The sequence below is a fragment of the Diabrotica undecimpunctata genome, chromosome 5, assembly GCF_040954645.1.
Source record: "Diabrotica undecimpunctata isolate CICGRU chromosome 5, icDiaUnde3, whole genome shotgun sequence".
NCBI lineage: Eukaryota > Metazoa > Arthropoda > Insecta > Coleoptera > Chrysomelidae > Diabrotica > Diabrotica undecimpunctata.
The window spans coordinates 103,745,965-103,759,412 of NC_092807.1; the positions used below are offsets into that span (position 1 = coordinate 103,745,965).

General features: G+C 27.9%; 1 protein-coding gene across 3 annotated transcripts in view; it reads right to left on the bottom strand.

Annotated features, from left to right (window-relative positions):
• Nucleotides 1-13,448, bottom strand: part of LOC140441595 (diuretic hormone receptor-like) — an 890,067-nt gene that overhangs the window by 632,901 nt on the left and 243,718 nt on the right. For all 3 annotated transcript variants that reach the window (XM_072532430.1, XM_072532429.1, XM_072532431.1), the window contains one exon: nt 8,468-8,500. The gene's annotated coding sequence lies outside the window, so the exon portion shown is untranslated. The remainder of the gene's footprint in view (nt 1-8,467; nt 8,501-13,448) is intronic.

Here is a 13,448-nt window from a genome sequence, read left to right on the forward strand (position 1 = left end):
ATATATATATATATATATATATATATATATATATATATATATATATATATTGTTATGATGTGTTTTTTGTTTGAATGATGAGCAATGAGTATTTTTAATAATATAGGGTTTTTATCGCGGTTCTCAAAGAATTAGTTTGTAAGTACTTTTTTAAATTATCTTTATTATAACTATTATGAAACACACATATATATCTAACCTAGCCAATGTAAATTTAAAATAAACTATCTTTAAATTGATACTCTTATAAAACTAATTAAATTCTATAGACAATGTAAAATTTAAACAAACTATCTTCAAAATTGAAATTGTTATGACATTAACTAAATTATATTAACAAAATTTTGTACCTTTCTTTCACTGAATGCCTAAATGAACTGTTTTCTACTATATAGATTCTAATCACCACTGAATGTCTTCGTACTTCAGTTATCCTTGTTTTTTGTGAAATTACTTTTTCCAATTATCAGCTTCTACCAATTTAAGATATAGTTTTCTTCACCAGCATTTATATAAATTTTCTTTTTCATTTCATTTTCTTCACCAAGCAAACCAGCAAACACCATTTATATTTATTCTTCTTTTCAATATACCAATATCCAATTATTATAAGTTGATTTATACTAATCTCCAATCATAATATAATTTTAATTCCTTCCAATGTCCATCCAATATTCTTCTAATATACTTTTATAATCTTCAATAATTATTTGTGTATAATTATAAATGTGCATTAAATATATGCATAATTTTTAATCTTCATTTAACTCACTATATTAAACAATTGGACTATTTGTACTTGATTCACTGACTCCAACTAACTTTCATATTTCTTATTAAACTGCTTGACTGACTTACTAAAACTGTGAACAATTGACTTCACTACTTATCTACTAACTTTCATAATAAACTGCTTGACTTCTGACTAAAAACTCCCAAAAAACTGCCATCTTGAATCCAAATCACGGGTATTTATATCTTTTGGATATTCCAGAACCATCTCGTAAGATATCATGTTCTAATTCGTTCTATTAACTTCTATATAGATGTTCTCGAAAAAAATATCTGTTCGATCCACCGCCATAATCATTATTCCAGAATGTTCCAACATAAACACAGGTCAAATTCTGCACTCTGGAGAATTCGTTAATGTTCCATTGATAATTTTGTTGACATTTAGGCTTTTCAGATCAGAATAAACATTTAAATCAACAAATATATATAAATTAAACACCTCAAACCAACATTATTATTATAACCCCACTTATATTCGTATTATGATTAATTTCTATCTGTCAATCCACTGTATAGTTGGTTGCCTAAGCACATGGCTCACTTAAATCTATCTACCACATTATAATTACTAAAATACAACTTTTTACAATTATTATATGCTAATTTCTTAAAATGCCCTCACATAAATATATTTTTATAAAATTCTCTAGTATATAACTTATTTAAAATAATCAAATACTTTTTTATATCTAATATTATGTAGTATATAACTTATAAATTATTTTCTATAAACCCCAATTGTCACAATATATATATATATATATATATATATATATATATATATATATATATATATATATATATATATATATATATATGTAAATACTTTTTTCTTTTTGGGTGTGGTAGTCAATAAAAACAGAGCTTTGCTAAGGCGTACTATTTATTCTGAATCCAAGCTTTCGGTGGTTTTTTGCCACCTTTATCAAGGTCTACAAAGAAAATTACTATGTTGTAACAGTTTGAATGGTGCCAAAAAAAGGCTATAAAAACTATAAAAAACTTATCCAAATGTAAGATTCATGGCAGAAACAACAACGTTAAATAACATGATATACTTAAGTTGCAATTAAACTTTAAAAATTACTGTTAAAAAACACTTTAAAATTACTAAATACGTTAAAAGTTAAAAAGAAAATGAAGGACGACATGTTAAAACCGTCGTCGCTGCAGGCTTGATTTCAGTCACATTTCACGAGCAGAAAGAGAACGTGGGTGGACAATTATTGTTTAAATAGTTAGGTGAAAATACAAAAAACAACTTTGAAATTAACGTCTCACAAAATACTGTTTATGAATTTTGAGTACTACCAACTGTATTACCAACTTAAAAATAAGCAGGAAGTTAAAAATGTTATTTATGACATAAGCAATCGAAAGAAAATAGTATTTAGTAAATAGGTTTAGAAAAAATAATAACTCAAACAAAACAAAACTAAATTAGTAACTGAAGTTTGATCACAAGTATTCAATTAATACTGAAATTTTTAAAAAAAGAAAAGAACAAAGAAAACTCTGAGATGCAAAATAGCTCAGTCAAAAGTCAATATAAAATTGTAAATTTTGCTAAGATTCTGGATCTCAGATCTCTTATTAAGATTGTTATTATCACTCTTGCTGATATGTACCATCTCTAAGAAAGTTCTCTTGATTTTATTTTTCTCTCTGGCTAATATTTTTACATTGTTGAAATCTATCTTATGGTCTAGATCGATAGTATGCTCTGCCAAAGCACAAGTAGGTTTGTTTAATCTACAATCACTCTTATGAGAAATAATACGGCTAGACAGATTCCTCCCAGTTTCACCAATGTACGTGGATGGACATTCAGTACATTGAATGCAATAAACAACATCTGTAGTCTCTAGAGTGGTTAGGGGTTGTTTTATTTTGCTGCTTGTTGGTGAAACTGGAAGGAATCTGTCTAGCCGTATTATTTCTCATAAGAGTGATTGTAGATTAAACAAACCTACTTGTGCTTTGGCAGAGCATACTATCGATCTAGACCATAAGATAGATTTCAACAATGTAAAAATATTAGCCAGAGAGAAAAATAAATTCACGAGAACTTTCTTAGAGATGGTACATATCAGCAAGAGTGATAATAACAATCTTAATAAGAGATCTGAGATCCAGAATCTTAGCAAAATTTACAATTTTATATTGACTTTTGACTGAGCTATTTCGCATCTCAGAGTTTTCTTTGTTCTTTTCTTTTTTTTTAAATTTCAGTATTAATTGAATACTTGTGATCAAACTTCAGTTACTAATTTAGTTTTGTTTTGTTTGAGTATTATTTTTTCTAAACCTATTTACTATATACTATTTTCTTTCGATTGCTTATGTCATAAATAACATTTTTAACTTCCCGCTTATTTTTAAGTTGGTAATACAGTTGGTAGTACTCAAAATTCATAAACAGTATTTCGTGAGACGTTAATTTCAAAGTTGTTTTTTGTATTTTCTCCTAACTATTTAAACAATAATTGTCCACCCACGTTCTCTTTCTGCTCGTGAAATGTGACTGAAATCAAGCCTGCAGCGACGACTGTTTTAACATGTCGTCCTTCATTTTGTTTTTAACTTTTAACGTATTTAGTAATTTTAAAGTGTTTTTTAACAGTAATTTTTAAAGTTTAATTGCAACTTCAGTATATCATGTTATTTAACGTTGTTGTTTCTGTTTTTTATAGCCTTTTTTGGCACCATTCAAACTGTTACAACATAGTAATTTTCTTTGTAGACCTTAATAAAGGTGGCAAAAAACCACCGAAAGCTTGGATTCAGAATAAATAGTACGCCTTGGCAAAGCTCTGTTTTTATTGACTACCACACCCAAAAAGTAAAAAGTATTTACATATATTTTTTCCAAACTAGTCAAAAAATTTTGGACTACTTTTTCTATATATATATATATATATATATATATATATATATATATATATATATATATATATATATATATATATATATATATTGTTATGATGTATTGTTTGTTTGAATGATGAGCAATGAGTATTTTTAATAATATAATATATAGGGTTTTTATCGCGGTTCTCAAAGAATTAGTTTGTAAGTACTTTTTTAAATTATCTTTATTATAACTACTATAAAACAAACATATATATCTAATCTAGCCAATGTAAATTTAAAATAAACTATCTTTAGATTGATATTCTTATAAAACTAATTAAATTCTATAGACAATGTAAAATTTAAACAAACTATCTTCAAAATTGAAATTGTTATGACATTAACTAAATTATATTAACAAAATTTTGTACATTTCTTTCACTGAATGCCTAAATGAACTGTTTTCCACTATATAGATTCTAATCACCACTGAATGTCTTCGTACTTTGGTTATCCTTGTTTTTGTGAAATTACTTTTTTCAATTATCAGCTTCTACCAATTTAAGATATATTTTTCTTCAACAGCATTTATAAACCACAAAGCAAACCAGCAAACAGCATTTATATTTATTCTTCTTTTCAATATACCAATATCCAATTATTATAAGTTGATTTATACTAATCTCCAATCATAATATAATTTTAATTCCTTCCAATATCCATCCAATATTCTTCTAATATACTTTTATAATCTTCAATAATTATTTGTGTATAATTATAAATGTGCATTAAAAATATATGCATAATTTTTAATCTTCATTTAACTCACTATATTAAACAATTGGACTATTTGTAACTGATTCACTGACTCCAACTAACTTTCATATTTCTTACTAAACTGCCTGACTGACTTACTAAAACTAAAACTTTTCTGACTGCACTATCTTGAAAATTCTGAACAATTGACTTCACTAAATGAGTCTATCTTCTACTAACTTTCATAATAAACTGCCATCTTGAATCCAAATCACAGGTATTTATATCTTTTCGGATGTTCCAGAACCATCTGGTTAAAAATCATGTTCTATTTAGTTCTATTTCTTCTATATGGATGTTCTCGAAAAAAGTATCTGTTCGATCCACCGACATAATCATTATTCCAGAATGTTCCAACATAAACAAAGATCAAATTCTGCATTCTGGAGAATTCGTTAATGTTCTATTGATAATTTTGTTGGCATTTAGGCTTTTCAGATCAGAATAAACATTTAAATCATTAAATATATATAAATTAAACATTTTAAACTAACATTATTATTATAACCCCACTTTATATTCCTAAAATATCACTTGGAGAGTATGTATAGTGTGTTGCCTAGTCACATGGCTCACTTAAATATATCTACAAAATCATAACTACTAAAATACAACTTTTTACAAATATTATATGCTAATTTCTTAAAATGCCCTCACATAAATACATTTTTATAAAATTCTCTAGTATATAACTTATTTAAAATAATCAAATACTTTTTTATATCTAATATTATGTAGTATATAACTTATAAATTATTTTCTATAAACCCCAATCGTATCAATATATATATATATATATATATATATATATACATATATATATATATATATATATATATATATATATATATATATATATATATATATATATATATATATATATATATATATATATTACTTACTTAAGATACACAACGCTATTCCACCAAAAATTTATGGTTTACGTCAAACACACAAGGAGAATATACGTCTACGTCCTATCATTTCCTGCATTCAATCACCTTTCGAAAATCTTTCAAAGTTCTTAAGAAACATTATCTCTAATGTCACAAATAAAAATCCATATTATATTAAAGATTCCAATGACCTTATTTCTAAAATTAAAAACATTCGCGTACCAGATACCCATAAATTAATATCTTTAGATGTCATTTCACTATACACTAACATCCCAATAAAACTTGCCACTGACATCATTAAAAAGAAGTGGAATGACATAAAAAAGTACACTAACATCCCATTGCAAGAATTCTAATCTTCTGTAGAGTTAACGTTAAACTCAACACACTTTTTATTTAAGGACGAAATATACCAACAAATGGATGGATGTGCAATGGGTGCAAGTATTTCTAGTGTCATTGCCCAACTGGTTCTAAAAGATTTAGAAGAATCTGTCATGAGTCATTTAGATTTTAATATACCATTCTTCTACCGCTATATCGATGACTGTATCTGTGCTATCCCAACAAATAAAATAACCGAAATTTGAGATATTTTCAACAGCTACCAACCAAAACTAAATTTTACTATAGAAATTAAATAAAATAATAAAATAAATTTTCTGGATATCACCTAAACAATACAGTAAAAACCATGTAGTTTACAAAAGAAACATGATCTTCACGATATCTTAACTACAATTCTCATCATCCATATTCCCATAAGAAGTTCGTAATTATAAGTCTTGCAGATAAATCTATACAACTAACAGATTAAAAATACAGACCAACTACAATAAAAAAGCAAAAGATGCCTTTCTAAAGAATGCATATCCCAAACACCTAATCGAAACTATTTTCAAATCAAGACTTAATAAATTTTATAACAACACAAATAACAACAAACCCAACACCATCACTGTCCCTCAACAAAGTCACTGCGCCCACAAAACATGAAACTGAGAAGAAGCATAAATTTGATTTTGAAAACATCAAAATTTTAAAAACAGAACAAAACAAAAAAAAGAGGGAGATAAACGAATCAATAGAAATAAAAAGAAGTACCAACGCAATAAATGACAAAAAAGATACACAAAACCTAAATAAAATATATTTCAATCTGATTTAAATAATAATAAATATAACACCATAAAAAGCTCTTAAAGTCATAACATATCTCCATTTTACCTCTGTCGAAAACATCAATGGTACGCTCATATAAAAATTATTATATACTAATGACAGTTAACCATGAGATATCAGATATCAACTTTTATTTGTCAGTTCATTAATGTATGTAGTTCATTTTAATAAAAAGAAATACCAACGCAATAAATGACAAAAAAGATACACAAAACCTAAATAAAATATATTATTTCAATCTGATTTAAATAATAATAAATATAACACCATAAAAAGCTCTTAAAGTCATAACATATCTCCATTTTACCTCTGTCGAAAACATCAATGATACGCTCATATAAAAATAATTATATACTAATGACAGTAAACTATGAGATATCAGATATCAACTTTTATTTGTCAGTTCATTAATGTATGTGTCCCGTTTTACGTTTTGGTAAGTCATATGTATACATATTTTACAATAACTGTTTGTCTTATATATGTACATTTTAGAATCTCGACAAAGGCAAGGGTTTCCTGCCGAAACGTTGATTGCAATGGAAATTAAAATCTAGTTCCACATGTAATATATATTTAATTGAACCTAAACCCAAGAAATACTAGGAATAATAAAAACGATCGAAGATATCTACCAAACCAACACAATAAAAGTAAAAGTAGGAGAAGAACTAACCGACCCTATTGAAGCTGGCAATGGGATAAGACATGGAGATTCCCTGAGTCCTCTATTGTTCAACGTGATTATGGATAAAATAATAAAAAAAAGGAGGGACTAAAAAAGGATACCAAATGGCAGAAAAATCAAAGACAAAATGCATGGTTACAACAGCAAATTTACTAAGATACAAATTGGAGCTGGAAGGTCAGAAAATAGAACAAGTGATGGAGTTTAAATATCTAGGCATCATATTTTCTAGCTAAGGACAGCTCGAAACAGAAGTGGCAGATCAATTAAATAGAGCAAACAGAACCGCAGGCTGCCTGAATCAAACAATATAAAGAAATAAAAATATCAGGAAAGAAATGAAAGGCAAAATTTACAAAACAGATATGAGACCAATAATGACATACGCGGCAGAAACACGACCTGATACAGAGAGGACAAAAAGGATGTTAGAAACAGCAGAGATATAAACACTTAAACAAATTGATGGTAAGACACTATGAGACAGAGCTAGAAGTACAGATTTACGACGTAGATGCAAGGTGGAGAACATCAAGAACTGGGTAAGAAATAGAAGAGTAGAATGGAATGATCATATAAGTCGACAACAAATAGAGTAGTAAAGACGGCAAGAGACGGTTTCCCAATAGGAGGACGATCAGTAGGAAGACCACGAAAATGATAGAACGACAACTTACTGAAGGCACATTGAAAAACAAAGAGTCTTGTCTACATAAAAAGAAGAAGAAGAAGAAGAGCTATCTATAGAAAGCCCAATACATACAGGACATCAAGCAATATTCCAGCAGAATAAATTCAATCATTCACTAAACAATCGAATAGTGGCGATTTTTTCTAAATATTTTACTTTTCGCTTAAGTCAACTCCTTTATTTCTGCCATCTAAGCCACCCCTCAATTTAAAAAATGTAGATAATGTCATACTGTCCATTATATTGAATTCACATTAGTATTAAAATGTCTAGTTATTTATTCTAAAAATATATCACTCTAAATGACTCTCACCTTCCATTTGACGTGTTAAAGCATAGTTAAAAAATACATTACACTGCAAAACTATCCCGACTCTCATAAAAAGCCTGTAAATTTTTTATATACTTTACCACCGCATTTTTAAAATATAAATTTAAAATTTTAAACTTATGAAATGTTTCAGAAAGTTTTTATCACCAGTAAATAAATATTAGAAACTTTATAAATATTCTAAGCTTGACTATAAAGATTGAATGACTTACCTAGTTTATTTTAGAAGTTTCGCATGATTTGTGCTGAAACAAAAAATAAAATTTTAGTTAGGAAGATACTAAAACTGTAACAGTTGTATTTACTAAAGTCTTATGGATCTCACAGTTAAGCAGCAATAAGATATCGTTTGCTCACAAAACAACAGTATCTTCTTCGAATATTGGCATGATTTGATTGGTTGGGAACTGACTTGACCAATCAAATATCTGTACATAAATATGATTTCTGAATATAAAATATATTTTATGAATATATTTTAATGATGCAGCATGTTGATTTTTTTGAGAAATAATCGCAGATATACAATTATTTTGTAGCTCTCTAATATATGTATTAGAAATAAAGAAATTGGGCACTGAAAAGATACTATAGGAAGAACCATGCCTAGTATTTAAACACTGTTTACTTTTACGCCTTTCGTAACTTTTTCAAGTTCTTTTTTGAATCTGAGAATGCTTCTCCTTCTTTTTTATAAGTAATTGTGCTTGTTTATTGGCGGATTAATACCTCTATGAAAGGTTGTCACTCCATTTTTTGTGTGATCTTGCGATACTTCTTCTACTGATTGGTGACTTTTCTCTTGCTATTTTGACGATATGGGTCTCTTCCATTCTGCTTACGTAGTTATTTTATTCTTTTTTTTTTCTATTTTGTATCCATTTAGTTATACACTGTACGTTACATTATTTTCTTCTAGTGTCATCACTTCTCTTTCGATTTCTTAGTAGTTTCCAGTAGCCTTTGTGTTGTGGCTATGTCGGGTCTTGTTTCTGAGGCATATGTCATTATTGGTCTTACACTGGCTTTATAAATTCGTGACTTCATTTCAGTGTTAATGTGTCTGTTTCGCTATATAGTGTTATTAAGGCATCCTGCCAGTCTATTCTCTTGATCTCTTACTTCTTTGTGCACGTCTCCATAGCTAGAAAATGTAATTCCCAGATATTTTATTTCCATTACCTGTTTAATACTGATGCCATCAATTTTTGTTTTACATCTGGTTGTTTCTTTGCTATCTTCTATTGTTTTAGTTTTCTTAGATGAGATTGTCATATTAAATTCTTTTGCTCTTATGATAAATCTATGGACCAGTCTTCGCAGACTATCTTCATCTTGGGCTATTAATATTCCGTCGTCTGCATAACAGAGTATTTTTATTTTTTTTGTTTCCTTTTCCTTGCTTTTGATGATTTTATCCATAATCAAATTGAAGAGCATGCAGTTTAATGAATCCCCTTGTCTTATTCCGCTACCTGTAGGTTCTGTAGCTTGTCCATCTATTCTGACTTCCATTTTGTTGTTTTGGTAGCAAGAATACACAATTTCGCATCCTTGTCTAACAACCCGCACGATGTTTATAGTGCTGGACGTTTTGACTTCCACTTTAATGTTGACCTTTTGGTAACGATACAGATTTCTTATAAATCTTAAATATTTTCCATCTACATAGATCAATCTATTGAAGTGACTTTATCATTCAATGCAAAGGATTAGGCGTAAGAAACTATGTTCGTTACACAATATAAGTGAATACAAGTATTTTTAGGTGAATAATCTGCTCTTAGATATTAGAAATTCGGAGAATATATTGAATACTACAAAAATCTAGCACCCGAACTTACTATCGAAGTAGGTCGAACTTGAGGAAATCGAGAAAAAAATATTATTTAGACTTAGCTTATGTCTACTATTTCCATTATGCATTCTATGTCCTTTCTGTAGAACTATTTCTTATATATCCTAAAAAAACTAAAATAAATTCGAAGCTAGACAAACCGTCAAACAGTTTTACTGAATTTCAAGGTCAAAATCGTTCTTGTTGTCTTCCGCTCTAAGATAAACTTGTACACACACACACACACACACACACACACACACACATATATATATATATATATATATATATATATATATATATATATATATATATATATACATTATACAGGGTGGTCCTTAAGTAATTGTACAAAAAGAAACAGTAGATTCTACACTTTAAAATATTATGATTTAAGACAAATTGCTTTAATAAAATGTTGATATTAAGAAAGATACAGGGTGTTAAAGTGCAAAATAAAAATTTTATTTTTCGCTATAACTTTTATGTTTGTAAATATTTATGTATAAAAATTTACAACTGGGTACTTTTAAATATGAGAAATTATAATTTGATGCACACTTTAATGTAACTGATAGAGGGCGCCACTTATGCCACATATGTGGTATAAATTTGCACTTAACTTTTTTGTTCTTTAAGTTACCTGTATTTGGGATAAAAGATATTAAAGACACATTATTTTAACAAAAAAAAAGTATACCTGTTAATAACTTCAAAACTCAACAGTTTTCGAGATAATCGCATTTTAAAAATCAGCTGCATAATTCTGATCTAAGGCAATTACTCCAGGCAACGAAGAAAAAATAGACAAAAACATTAATACTTCTAAATTTTGGTATAATATACCTTTAACTAAAGTTAATAATTAACGAAATATTAAATAAAATAAATATATCAGCAGGATAATTAATAATAGGATTTGACAAAATAACAGAATAATAGGATTTTACATCAAACATTTTACGTTTTATGTTCAATTAAAGTCATAAGAAAAACATTTTGTTTACAAACCAAATTAAGAAATAGTTAAACTAAATAACATAACTTTTTGTCAAAGTAAGTATTCGATATGTCCACCATTTTCTTTAATTCATTTGTCAATATATTCCATAAAAGATCGTCTCATATTAAATAGCATCATTGGTTCTAAAGAAACTGCTGCAGTATTTATTTCCTCCCATAGTTGGTTGGAAATGTTTATGGGATTCTTATAGAGACGTTGTTTTAAGCGCCACATACACCAAAATCAAGCGGATTAAATTCGGGGCTACGTGGTGGCTATAATGTATAATGGATTAATATATTATTTTGGATACATATCCAAATCTTATGGTATATTATGGAACTACATCTTATTTGTCGCAGAAGTTAAATAATGTATTAAACTGTGATGTATCTTGTTCATTGGTTACTTATATACACACGGAATAACCTATTGATGACATTATTTATTTATATGATTAGGTTACAGCTTACGAGTAACTATAATTACATCTCGAACAAATGGACTATTATGATTTAATAACGAACTAATATTATGCTGAAATAAATTGCCTGTGTGTTTACTCTATTTATAACAATATCGGTTATAAGGACAACGATGATGTTTTTGTAAAAATGCTGAGTCTTTCAGGTTGGATTTGTAGCAAAAGTATTATGAAACAGGACACATATGTGTTATTCAATACCTGTGCTTTAGTTTCTATTTGTCCTAATAAAAATGGGTAAACAATTTACGTAGTGAACAATAAGTATTCTTTTCGTATTTTTTATGAAATAAATAATTATATCAATATCTCACCACATTGCCAAGTAATATGACTACCACGACCAATCCAACGTTCAGAAAAGTTGTATTTAAGTATGTTCTAACTGCCTTCTCTCTAGAATGTGGTGGTGTACCATCTTGCATAAACTACATATTTTGGGTTTTTAGCATTTTACAATAGAGAAAAAGTAATACAACGCCATTATAGAAACTTAAGAAGCGATAGCAAAGGGAAATTGTAAACATGATGACGGCCAACGTCTGAATACGGACACGGCACCTAAAGAAGAAGATGAAATATCTTTTCTCCAATAAGACATTTAGCACCCATAATAAAGCATTTTGTGATATAACATTATCATCTTTGAGTTGTTTTAATAAGAATAAACTATGAATTATGCTTATCTACAAGTATTCAGTGGTTTACCGCACAAATATCAAACTAATAATTATTGCGCAGCTGACTTATAAAACGCATTTATCTCGAAAACGGTTGAATTTTCAGGTTACTAACAAGTATACGTTTTCTTTGTAAAAATAATGTTTCTTTAATATTATTTAACACAAATAGAGCTAACGTAAAGAGCAAAAAAGTTAAGCGCAAATTTATGCCACTGGCATATGTGGCGCCCTGTATTAGTTACAGTAAAGTAAGTATAAAATTATAATTAATCCTACTCAAAAGCATTCAACTGTAAATTTTTGTCAAAAAATATTTACAAACGTAAAAGTTATAGCGAAAAATAAAATTTTAAATTTCCACTTTAACACTCTGTATCTTTCTTAATATCAACATTTTATTAAAGCAAGTTGGCTTAAATCCCAATATTTTAAAGTGCAGAATCTACGGTTTCTGTTTGTACAATTACTTAAGGACCACCCTGTATATATATATATATATATATATATATATATATATATATATATATATATATGTATGAAATGATATTGTACGTAGGAGGAAAAATAGTGTTTAAAAAATTAATTTATAAGTTATATACTAGAGAACGTTATAAAAATTATTTATATGAGGGTATTCTTAAGAAATTAGCATATAATAAATGTAAAAAAATTTTTTTTATAATTATAATATTGTAAATATATTTAAGTGAGCCATGTGCATAGGCAACCAGATATACCTACTTGAATAAGTGTCATAAGTTACAGAAATTAATAATTACGAATATAAGTGGGGTTATAATAATATGTTGTTTAAAATGTGTAGTTTATTAAATTAGAGTGTTTAAGTTACTGATTTAAGTTTATATTCTGATCTGAAAAGCCTAAATGTCGACTTAATTCTCGATAGAAAAGTAAGGAATTCTCTAGAATACAGAATTTAACCTTTGTTTACGGTATGGTTCGTAACGTTCTCGAATATGGTTATGTCTGTGAAATGGACATAACCAGAACATATACTTTTTCGAGAACAATCATATAGAACAATTCGAATATGATTTCTTGCCAGATGATTCTGGAACATGGAAAAAGATATAAATACCCGGTGATTTGGATTCAAAAGGCCAGTCAGTTAGTAAGAAAGTTAGTTAAAAGACAGACACATTTAGTTAGTGAAGTCAGTTGTTCA